The following is a 12,823-nucleotide window of genomic DNA, read 5'->3' as shown; positions in this document are numbered from 1 at the left end:
ATGTGTTCTAGATCTTCTCTAGGTCAAGGAGGGACCTTCTACTCTATGGTGGAACACACAGATCCTAGAAGAGACCAGGTTTGGGGTTTTTTCCCGTTAACAAACAAACAAACAAACAAACAAACAAACAAACAGGAGAAACAGGAGAAAAAAACCCAAAACCTGGTCTCTTCTAGGATCTGTGTGTTTCCTTAAAGTCTTAGTTTGATTATGTCACAGGTAGTATGAGTGACTCCATTTTGGTTTGGTCTGCTCTGTTGGGGCCTTGTGCATGAGCTCAGTCAAAAACAATGGCCCCCCATAATTTTGTTAAAAAACTCCCCTTTTTGGTCAGGTTCTCACTTAGGTGAGAGTGTGACCAAAACTTAGGGCTTTTGTGTCACCTTAGTTACTACCATTTTGGGTTTCTGGTCTCAGCATGTCATTTATAGGTTACAGTGCCCTCAGGGTCACACATTTCTTTCAGCTCTTGTCATTCCAGTTGGAGAGACCATTTGACTTTCTAGAGATGGCTGCATGCAAAAATTTAAATCTTTTAAGAGAACACAGTATACCAGGGAGACTACTATCATTGAATATCGGAGCATAACATGAAGAGTTACCCAAGATCCCCATACCCAAACCACCTAAAATTAAATAGATCAAAGAATAAGCTAGATAAAGGGTCTGCCTACTTAACTAAGCAGTCTCTTCATTAATCCCCTACAGCTGAATCTCTGTAATACCTGATGTGATGTATTTCTCCACAGGCCACAAGTGCCAGCAGCTGCACAGATACTTCTCTGTTTAGCCAGTAAGTAATCTACAGCAATTCCATTATTCAGCATAACTTTCACAAGAGAATTTAAAGTCTGTTTTGCAACCATAGCCTTTACAATAGAATCTGCTATAGAGCTTATTATGAGGGATAAATTTCTAGTCACTGTCTCTTTTACCCCAAACCATGGCGGAAAAGGACCTAATAAATAATGCCCTTCCAGAAGAGTGAAGGCCTCCTGGCATTGTTCTCTTTAACCCATGATGTGGGTTAAGAAGAATGAACCAATGTGTTATTTCTGACTGACTATGAAGCCACATATGTACCTTTAAAATTTCTTACCTTCATTGCGCCTCATCTTCCATCTATCAAGGTATAAGCTTATCCATGTATAAGGCTGGCTTCAAAATCCTTCACAAATCAAAGTATACACAATTAGTACACACAACAGACCCCCTTTTCACTTCTATTGTTCATAGAGGCATAAGCAAGGGAAAAATATTCAAAGTAAGAGTCTCATGATAGTAGAGAAGTCTTGATGCATGATCTTGGGAAAAAGCTGTTCATATCAAGGATGCAATCTTCTTCTGGGTAGAAACTTCCTTGGTTAGCTTTACCTTAAGGGTTCTAATGGGTATAGTTCCAAGGGTGTAGATGAAGCCATCTCAGTTGTGAAATTATTAGCCCAAGGTTCAAGGTCCTGAAGTTTTGCTGCAGTGTGGATGCCAAGGGCAGTCTTTCTCTGAGGTTCTCAGAAGATCCAATCTTCAGGTTCTAAATTATGAAGTGGTTGATTGTCCTCAATAAGTGAACCATGAAATGCTTTCTTTACCTGGTGAAAATACATGGTGGTATAATAATCTACTGTTATAATGCCAACCATCTTGCATGGGAAAGCTTTTATACAACCAGAAAACATGCATTGAAAATGACAACTGAATGAAATCCCTCTATAAATGTCTGAATGGCCCATAAAGTTGCCAAACGTACCTAAAGCTTTGTCTTCCAAGGAATATGGGTTTCACAAACCAAACATTGGTCATAAACTATTTTAGCAATTTAGAAATCACCACACCAATATATATTTAATTTGGATCATTTTATGTTTTTCATGATGAGTCACAGAATGCAGAACCTTTAATAACAAAAGTTTTGAGAACTCAGAAAGGACAAGGCAGCCCTCCTGGTTCTCCGTGAGCCCATGCTTAATGTTGGACTTATGTTCTCTTGAATACCAGTTGTTTATCCAATTTAGGTGCGTAGCACTGACAACTAATGGGTTGTCATAGGTAATTTGACTTAGACCATGGAGTTCATTTAAATTGTGTATCTAAACAATTTCAGTATTGGTTGATTTAGCAGGAAAATCTGGCAAAGTATTTTCTTGGTATTCAATTAATTTTGTTCTACCTGGGTTAGTGGTTTTATAAACCAGTCAGCCTTTTCATTAAAGTTATAGGAATTCTTACCTGTATTCAAGAGTGCTTTTCAGGGTCCGTTCCATCCTTTCATAAACCTCCTAAAATATATCATATTCTAGGATTTTCAGTGCTTGTGAAGTTTTCAAAAACTGCATCAGAATTAAGCAATTAACTGTAGAAATGACTTTAAACAGTCATAAAAACACAATTGACATGGAAATTTGGTTATTTCTGTGATCTACAATAACTAACATAATACCTGATATGGTTTGGCTCTGTGTCCCCACCCTAATCTCATCTTGAATTGTACTCCAATAATTCCCATGTGTTGTGGGAGGGTCTCAGTGGGAGATAATTGAATCATGGGGGTGGTTTCCCCCATACTATTGTCATGGTAGTGAATAAGTCTCACAAGATCTGATGGTTTTATTTGGGGTTTCCACTTTTGCATTTTCCTCATTCTCTGTTTGCCTGCTGCCATCCATGTAAGAAGGACTTGCTCCTTCTTGCCTTCCACCATGATTGTGAGGCTTCCCCAGCCATGTGGAGCTGTAAGTCCAATGAAACCTCTTTCTTTTGTAAATTGCCCAGTCTCAGGTATGTCTTTATCAGCAGCATGAAAATGGACTAATACAGTAACCATAATTATGATTGATAGTATATATTTAGTCATATTAGAATTTTAGAAATCCCATACAATTTTGGAACATATATTAACATTCACTAAAATATAACCTGAAGAAAAGTAAACATTATTTTTTATTTTGACAATACTTCCCATGTAACTTAACATGTCAAATAATCCTGTTTACCTGTCTTTTGGATGCTTCAGGGGCCCTCTGTAGTATCCCAAAGTTAGAGGTTGGAAAAGACAATTTTGAAGCTGAAATTTGATTTTGGGAAGCCTGTCAAATATGTTAAAGATTTCAAACATTTGATATTATAAAATAGAATTCCAGGTCACCATAAGTTATTTATTTTGCCAAAATAATGACTCAAAAACTTCAAAAAGGCAAACACTTTTACTTATTGATAGAGGGAACATTTAGCTTTCCAATCCGTCTCTTGTCTTTCCCTTCTTTTTCCTGTAGTTTATTTAAAAGGCAAGCAAAAATCTTTCGTTATCCTTTAACATTAGATGAAAATCTTGTTCAAGAGAAAGCCAAATTTCACCCTTGCATTAGTGTACTCTTAATGTCAACCCCAATCTTTAATAAAACTTTACAGACAAATCTCTCGAACCTTAATCAGTTTTTCTTACAATAGCTGCAAAGAAAATTAAATACCTAGGAACTAATTTAACCAAAGAAGTGAAATATTTCCACAATAAAAATTATAAAACACTGGTGAAAGAAATTGAGGAGGTGACACAAAAAAATGGAGAGATATTCCTTGTTCATAGATTGGAAGAACCAATTATATTTAAATGTCCATACTATCCAAACCAATCTAGAGATTCAATGCAATCCTTATCAAAATACCAATGACATTCCTCACAAAATAAAAGAAACAATCTGAAAAATTTTAAGGAACCACAAAAGATCCAGGATAGCCAAAACTATTCTGAGCAAAAAGAACAAAACTGTAGGAATCACTTTGCAAATTCAAATTATACTACAGAGCTATAGTAACCAAAACGGCATGGTACTGGCATAGAAACAGACACATAAACCAATGAAGCAGAATAGAGAACCCTGAAACAAATCTATACATCTTCAGTGAACTCATTTTTGACAAAGGCTCCAAAAACATACATTGAGGAAACGACGGTCTCAATAAATGGTGCTGGGAAAACTAGATATCCATATGTGGAAGAATGAAAGTAAACACTTATCTCTTGCCATATACAAAAATAAAATGATTAAAGATTTAAATATAAAACCTTATACAAAGAAACTCCTACAAGAAAACACTGGAGAAAATCTCCAGGACATTGATCTGGGGAAAAATTTTCTTAAGTAATGCCCACAAGCACAGACAACCAAACCAAAAATGGATAAATGGAATCACATCAAGTTAAAAAGGTTCTGCAGAGTGAAGGAAACAATAAAATGAAGAGACAACCCATACAATGGGAGAAAATATTTGCAAATTGCCCATTTGACAAGGGAGTAATAACCAGAATATATAACAAGCACAAACAACTCAATAGAAAAAGAATCTAATAATCTGATTTAAAGATGGGCAAAATATTTGAATAGACATTTTTCAAAAGACGACATGCTAATAGCAAACAGTTATATGAAATGGTGCTCAACATCACTGATCATCAGAGAAGTGCAAATCAAAACTGCAATGAGACATCATCTCACCCCAGTTAAAATGGCTTTTATCCAAAAGACAGACAATAACAAATGCTATTGAAGATATGGAGAAAAGGGAACCCTTGTACACTGTTGGTGGGAATGTAAATTACTAAAACTACTAGAAAATAGTTTAGAGGTTCCTTACACAACTAAAAATAGAGCTACCATATAATCCAACAATCCCACTACTAGTAATACCCCCCCAAAAATGAAATCAGGATATTAAAGAGATATCTGCACTCCCATGTTTATTAAAGCACTATTTGCAGTAGCCAAGATTTGGAACCAACTTAAGTGTCCATCAGCAGACAAATGGACAAAGAAAATGTGGTATATGTACATGATGGAGTACTATTCAGCCATAAAAAAAGAAGAAGACCCTATCATTTGCAACAATATAGATGGAACTGGAGGTCATTATGTTAAGTGAAATAAGCCAGACACAGAAAGACAAACTTTGCACATTCTCACTTATTTGTGAGAGCTAAAAATTAAAACAATTGAACTCCTGGAGATAGAGAGAAGAAGGATGGTTACCATAGGTTGGGAAGGGTAGTGGGAAGATTGGAAGGAAGTGAGGATGGTTAATGGGTACAAAAAATAGAAAAAAATGAATAAGACCTAGTGTTTTATAGCACAACAGGGTTACTACAGTCAACAATAATTGTACATTTAAAAATAACTAAGAGTGTAATTAAATTGTTTGTAACACAAAGGATAAATGCTGGAGGTGACAGATATTCCATTTACCCTGAGGGGATGATTACATATTGCATGCCTGTATCAAAATATCTTATATATCCCATAAATATATACACCTACTATGTACCCATAAAGATTAAAAATTCAGAAAAGAAAAGCACTATATAAATATTGGCCATTATTATTTAAGTTTTAATGGTCAAGAGAACAAAAAATAGAATATTTAGGTGTGAACACACCTCCAAGAATTTTGCTCTACATCTAACAAAACACCTCGTGCACAAATGTAAGGCCTTCCTCTGCAGCCCAAGCTTGTATGTTGGGGCCTGAGGGAACTGGTAGTTATCTTAGAGAATCATTCTGGCATAATAGTACAGAGCTCCAGGGTTTTATTACTGAGTGCACAGGTGGCACTTTCTCATAGTACTTTTGAATCTGTACTCTTCCTGAAACTACGTTGAGTGCAGGAAACCCTGTCCTTGGTTTCCTTTGCCACTTCCTAACTAGGTGAGGGAGAGCGTACTTTCTTCTAATGGTTTATTGTGCAGAATTTCCACCTCACAGTTTAGAATAATAAATTCAATATTTTAAAATATGACAAGTATGTATATTAAAAAACACCACAAAATATATGAAATGTAACAAAACCTAGATGTTGTGTAATGATTTTCTGTGATTTTTTTCCTCAAGTAGGTGGCTATTCTGACAATTGCCTGTGACAATTCTTGTATAAATAAAATAACTTGCTCAGAATGTGGAAACCCTCAGCCTAACAAACACTTGGATGTATTTTACTAAAAATTTCAGGCTTTTCCTTTACACATGTTTAAAGAGCAATTGCAGAGCACAAATAATTGCTTTTCTCAGCATGTTTTAAATGAGGAAATAGAATTGTAATGCAGCATTGTCTCTCTCTCTCTCTCTCTCTCTCTCTCTCTCTCTCTCCAATTTCATCTCCGTCTACTCTTTTTGCTTATTTTAAGGACATCTACACAGGCTGACTGTGTAGATGTAGACACTCCAATAAAAACAGTCCCCTTGCTGTTCCAATTACCATGGCCTAAGAGGGCTAATTAGAAAATCCTGTGTCAGAACATAAACTGAATTTGAAAAAGAAAGTTGCCAACACATTTTTAGCTTTACTTCCAAGTTCCCAGTTGATATAAAGCTGTGAAAGAAAAATAAGAACTTGGGACCCCAATTCATTATGCCAAAAGGAACAAATGAAGCTGAAAGCTGAGTCATGCAAGAAGCTGCCTTTCCTTTGTTCCTAAGCAGATAGCTAGAGATAAAAAGTTAAATGATTCCAGAGGTAGCTTATCTTATGTAAAGTGCCAATTTATTGAGCATGAGATGAATACATAATTGACTATTCCCGTACCCACTCCTTTTCTCTTACAACATGGGGATTACTATACCCTACCCCTCTCCCCTCCAGCCTACATTTTCCCTTTAAATATTGAAGCCTTGAAATTTATCTTTGGAGAAAGACTCAGACCACAGACTGTTCCTGTGGGTCCATGTTATTTTCTTCCAGGCATTTCTTTAACCTTGGCAAAATAAACTTCTGAATTGATTGAGACCTGTCTCAGATACTCTTTGGTTTATAAACTGGTGGCCAATGGAAGAGATGAGGTGGCCTGATCTTTGACAAATCCATCCATGCTTGGTACCAGCTTGGCCTATCTTTATTGCTCAAACCAATAATACAATTTGCTGAGGTCTGGGAGGTCCCTTCAGAGAATCATTGCTCTCCCCAAATTTGGTTGAGGTCTAAGGTTCATTTTGCTTTATAACTCCTTTCCTGGAGTTTTACTCACTTCCAACAAGGAAGATTAGTTTTCCTGTTTCCATGATGATGGAGGGCCAGCAAGTCCTTTCTGGAGTTTCTGCTCCCTTCCAACAGAGAAAGTGAGTTTGAGTTTTTTCCTGCTTCATAGATGGTAGACAGCAGTGTTCAGCGTGAGCCTCATTCCTAGGTAAGTAGCTCAATTAGAGTTTTGTCTTGAAAATTCCCCTTAGTGACTAAAAGTTAAGATTGACAAGTAACTGGTCTTAACTTCTCCTTACCATTAAAAGTCCTCAGTAATCATATTTGTTTTGTTATTTTGGTTTTCTTCCATCAGATTTGATTAACTCTACCTGAGTTGGTCAAATTTGAAGGAGAACTCCAAATTACGGGGAACAAGGCCTCTGGATTCACTAAAATTCCATGCAGCTGCAAAAAAAAAAAAAAAAAAAAAAAAAAAGGCACGCATTTGGTTTCTCTGTTCACTTCCTTTCTTTAAAAATTGTCCTCTCATTTACTTTTCTTCTACTCTATTTGTCTGTTATAAAGTTTTGGTGCCACAAAAGAAATAGCACTTGAATATAATATTTTCCTTTTAATTCTCAGCGAGGCAAGGTACTTCTATAGAAGAGTGGAGCAATGGTGAGCGCACACTTGGACAAGGGAGGGGAAGGGGTTCTTATCCCTGACTCACATGGCCCTTGCTGCTGTGTCATTCCCCTATTGGCTAGGGTTAGACTGCACAGGATAAGCTAATTCCAACTGGCTAATTTAAAGAGAGTGAGGGGGTGAGTGGTTTGGCGGGAAAAATGGTTATGCAGGGTGGATAATGAGTCAGGGTGGAGCAGGTAGCAGGTAATCGGAATGAGTCAGGGTGGAGGAGGTAAATGGAGTGAGTCGGGGTGGAATAGGTGATTGAAATGAGTCAGGGTTGAGCAGGTAATCAACAAAGATTGCTTTATGAGGAAGTTAAGTTTAAAAGTAGAGGGCAAAGAATTGAACATACTGACATATTGATTCTTTGAAAAGAAATTTAGAACTCATATCTAACATCTCCTTCTCCTTTTGCCATCTTCAGTACCAAGTGAAAAGAAAATAGAGAAGGCTTCTAATGACTCAGACCCCTTAAAGAACTCAGAATTAAGGTGCCACTCACCCCTTTTTGAGCTGTTCTGATTTGCTGTGGAGTTTCAACAGTCATGTGCTGATTCTTCTCAGGTCTAAAGCTCTGCTTTCTTGTATTGCATTACCTGATTTCTTTGGCTTTTGGGAGTACCAGAGATCACCTTGTACTGTGAGAGTATTTGCCTTTGGCGTGTGTAATGCTGCATGAGAGCTACAATGTTAGGGGTGGTTGAGGGCAGTTTACAGGAAATGGTCATTACTATAGGGGACGACTACTCCTTGTTTTTAATGTTTAGATAAGAAAATCCTGCATACTTTCTTCGCCCCATTCCTTAAAGGCCTCCACCCTAAAGCCAGTAATCTAATTAAGCAGCTAAGTTGAAAATACCACCTTTAAAGGAAATTTCCATTTTGTAAGGGCATATCTGTCTCTGCACCTAAGCCATTAGGAACTTTAACTAGGGGTAAGACAATAGCTTAAAGTTTACATAACAAAACTTGTCTTTGTTTAGATCTAATCCTGTGCCTTTGAGTTGTACATTTTCTACCTTGTTTCCCGTGATTCATATCTTTGGAGATGCAAATTTAGAATTACCTAGTTAACAATGATTTAGGATATGGAACAGATAATGAAGAGGTTCATAGTCTAAAGTAGGGAAGAGAGAATTTTTGAATACTAGCAAATGAAAAATTTTAAATCTATAAGATCTGCCTCTGAGTCTATTATGTCTGTATGTTCATATGTGTCATGTGAAAATATTTCAGTACCAATTATATGAAAGACATCTAATTAGTTGGCTTAAAGAAAAGTAAACATTTGTCAGACTAATAGAAGCTAGCTCAGAGGCTTTTCAGTTCACATGACTTTAGTCATCTTTGGTAAGATTAATTTGGTTAATTTAGTCTCAAAATTTTCTCCAGCAATTTAAAATCTTAAGGTCATGTTATGTTAAATTAAGTAATCCTATGTTTTCTCTGGGAATTAGGGTTACTGAGAGTTAGAATAGTAGGAGAATAAGATGCGGTTTTGGTGAAGTTTGCAAAAAAAACAATGAGGATGTGATTTTTGCTTAAGAAAATGTACTTTTTTTTTCCAATTCAAAGGACCTTTCTACTGGTGTTGAGAAAAAAAACACTATTTGCATCCAACCATTTGTGGTAAACTGGTAAGTTTGTATTAATATCTCATGAGTAGAGTTCTGAAGTAAAAGCTATAGGATCTTTATTTGTACGAGTATGTGTATGTGCTTAGATGTGTTTATCTGTACATATGTGTATGCATGCTTAGGTGAGTTAAGGTGTACATACATGTGTTTTGTTACGTGTTGTGGCCACAAGGTACCAAATTGGATTAGAAATAAAGGACTACTCAGGAATTAAGTAAATGAGCCAAAATGCTTTGCAAGTTCACGTGACATAAGTAAATTGCAAATAAACAAGCTGGCTTTGAAGTTATTGGTAAAATAAAATTAGAAATATCTTCAGAATTGTCAATCTACATTATTGTTTAGATTTATTAGCTAGGAAGTTTTCTATTTATCTCTGCTAAATATTATGAGGTATCAAGATTTAGCATGAGTTATACAGCTGTAAATGTAGCCCCAAAGAGAATTTTATCTTATATAATTTTTTGATAAATAAGAAATTTAATATTATTGTGAGAGAGAAGAGAGAAAGAAATCAACTAGGCAGATAGTTAGGGCTAGAGTCCTCAGTAGAATTCCCTTCCAACAAAAAGCAGCTTCTCTTCTAACAAAAAGCAGCCCAACAAGTCATTTCTCTTTTAGCAAAGAGCAGCCTGAAAGATCAGGCTGCAAACACAGATAAGGAAGGCAAGTTCTAACACAGAATGGGACCTCATATGTAATCAGCAAGTTTTGCTGATATATATTGAGCCCAAGTAGAGCACATTCCTCTCCCTTCTTGGAAATGCTCAGACAAGGAGGCTTGCACAGGGGAAGTGCCTGCAGCAGCACTGATAAGAAGAGCGACCCTGGATCAGACACATCCACCACAGAGGGTTCTGACCCTCTCCTCTTTTTTTTCCCCCACACATACGCAGTAGGAAGAGATAAGCAAGATGGAGTAACTCAGACTAAGGAGCCCACATGTGCACTAGAAAGGTTGGGGTGAAGACTGTCAGAAATTTGTGCCATATGCAAATGAAACACCTACTCCTGATTTTTTTTGTGCAGTATATAAATGAAACACACCTCCCCACCAGTTTGTCTATAAAAACCAGTTTGTCTATAAAAACCTTTGCATTTCACTGTAAAATGGCAACCCATTTTTCTAGGACCCCTCTTGGTGCCAGAGAGCTTTCTTCCTTTTGCTTATTAAAATTCTGCTCTAACTTCACCTTTGGAGTGTCCAGGTCCTTGATTTCCTCAGCCATGAGACCAAGAACTTTCGGTGACACCCCAGACAACAAGGCTGGTTTCAATTGGTTTAACTAAAACAACTAAATCTTGAATTATTGGCAACTCCCCCACCACCTATTTATTTAACCTTAAGGTTCTTACTTAGATAAACACCTGAAATCCATAGGCTATAAAAATGGATAATAGGGAAATAACTTTAAATGATTATCATAGTTTTCATAACGAATCTAGGTAAAATATTAAGAAATTAATTAGGTAAGTATAATGGAATAAATGCTTATAAAAAACTTGTCATATAATTTAGAATCTAAAGTTAAATTAATAATAAACATTAATTAAATGGGTCATTTCCAATATTTTAAAAAAATCACAGGAAAACATTTTTCTAAAAAATAATGGGTCCTTATTAAAAAAAATTTTTGTCTACTTCAAAGGTTATTTAAAGGTTATTTATAAAACAAGGTAAAGGAACCATTAAGTAAGAGAGATGACAAGAAAGTTGTAAATATAAAGAGGTATTAAAAGGAATATAATTTTATATGAGAAACAATTTTGTATTATACATTTTTTGCCCTAAAATAAAATGCCTGGTTATTTAAGAAAAAAGAATGTTTAGGATAAAACAGGAAGTCCAAACATGTCATAAATGGTTTGTGTAAATTGTAATAGGGTTTGTAAAAAGTGAATTTATGAAAAAAACCTATGTGATCAAGTTGGCTATAATTAAAAGGAAATTGATTTACTCTTAATAAAAGATATTAAAAGGTGCTGATTTATTTTTAATAAAATTACAAGAGATTTTAAATTTTTAAACCCAAAAGATCTTTTATTGCATCTCACTGTGTTTAGCTTTGTTTACCCTTTGAGAAGGCCTGAGATAATAACTTTCTTCTTCAACTCTTTCATCAGCTCCTGTAACCTTTTTTCCTTAGGTTCTAACTGATGTTGTGGCCTGCTGCTAAAAACGCTTTATCTTAAAGTTCTAAAAGGAAATGTTTTCTTCTAACATAACATTCTGGGCTCTTGACTTTATGAAATCAAAAACTTTCACTTATGACCCAGGATACACTCTTCCTCTGTCTAACTAATTCAAGTACTATCTTCATTCATTTTGACTTGCAGATTATCTAAACAGACTCCCCATAATGAAAAGCAATCACACTGCAGAAGTTCTTTTTTTTTTTTCCTTTTGGTAACCAGCCTAACAGATTTTAAGTTTTATTGAAATAATTCCTATGTCATTGTTAGTAAACTTTTTATTTGCCTAGAAAATTGAGATTAAAAAATAAGTTTATTACATCCATATAACTTTCTGTATTGCTTTTAAAGTCCTCATGCTGTTAAGTTATAGGGCTTTGACTCCTAGATCTAAAAAGGACACCAAGTCCTGCTAAATCTTAAACAGTGACAGCAGTTAAATTATCATCTTCAGATTTGGGAGAAGATGACAATCAAATAAAGTACATTCATAAGACATAGTGCCATAAATGAAAACTATTCAACTCCCCTAGGCCCAGGGACTATCACAGAAGTGGTGGGTGTGTGAGATTGTAAGGGCCAATTTTGAGAGAGAACATTAGTTCAGAGTTTCTCTATGAATTAAACATTAATATCAAAGGCACACTGATGAAAGATCAGCATATGGGCACCTGTGTCAGATTAACAGGGTTTTCTTGGAGCATTAACTAACTTTTTAATAAAAAACAGGTTATAAAAATGTTTATAGAAATTATATATTATGGTCAAGATGACTAACGTTTAATAGTTTTTTAATAAGATTTGAGAGACAGATTTAATTGGCCTCATGCTGTCTTTCTTAGGGCTTATAATTTGGGAAAGTAAGTCTCCCCTCTCTAAAAGTTTTTGCTTTCTTTTCCCCAAATCTTTGAATTATTACTTTGGCTAAATGAATGACTTATTTTACAATGACCTGTGATCCTATTTTGTGATATCAAGTGTTTTAAACTTTTGTTTTTTGAAAAACTTTCCAAAATCAAATTCTAACTTCAATCTTTTTGACCTCATTACTGTTTTGATATTAGGCCCCCTGAAGTCCAAAGGAGATATATTTGGCTTATTTGGTATAATAAAATCATACAGGAATTATTGCCAAATATGAAATTGTGTTTAATCTTCGTTAGATTATATTTACATAAACGTGCTTTTAGTAGGTGTTCCAAAATTATATGAGATTCCTGTGATTCTGATATGTCTTAGTATATATTATCAGTAGTAATTATGATTGTTACGTAAAATTGACACAGAAATAACAAAATTTCCTTGTCAGTTGTATCTTTAACCATGGCTAAGTCTTTTGTCATTCACAATTGTTGTCTTACTTT

General features: G+C 35.3%; 2 protein-coding genes across 6 annotated transcripts in view; both read right to left on the bottom strand.

Annotated features, from left to right (window-relative positions):
• MRAP2 (melanocortin 2 receptor accessory protein 2) overlaps positions 1-1,460 on the bottom strand; it is a 161,505-nt gene extending 160,045 nt beyond the window's left edge. Inside the window, exons 1-2 of the mRNA XM_063813249.1 lie at positions 1,375-1,460; positions 1,100-1,168 (exon numbers count right to left, since the gene is read on the bottom strand). The gene's annotated coding sequence lies outside the window, so the exon portion shown is untranslated. The remainder of the gene's footprint in view (positions 1-1,099; positions 1,169-1,374) is intronic.
• The window catches only part of CYB5R4 (cytochrome b5 reductase 4), a 125,952-nt gene continuing 114,338 nt past the window's right edge, over positions 1,210-12,823 (bottom strand). For 3 of the 5 annotated variants that reach the window (XR_008548350.2, XR_001718155.4, XR_001718156.4), the window contains one exon: positions 1,210-1,589. The gene's annotated coding sequence lies outside the window, so the exon portion shown is untranslated. Of the gene's footprint in view, positions 1,590-2,226; positions 2,328-12,823 lie in introns of all 5 variants that reach the window. The other 2 variants (XR_008548351.2, XR_001718154.4) reach the window with 1 other exon arrangement.

Source organism: Pan troglodytes, chromosome 5, assembly GCF_028858775.2.
Source record: "Pan troglodytes isolate AG18354 chromosome 5, NHGRI_mPanTro3-v2.0_pri, whole genome shotgun sequence".
Taxonomy (NCBI): Eukaryota; Metazoa; Chordata; class Mammalia; order Primates; family Hominidae; genus Pan; species Pan troglodytes.
Note: the sequence above shows the minus strand (reverse complement) of the source record. Positions and strands in the feature narration are given on the sequence as shown.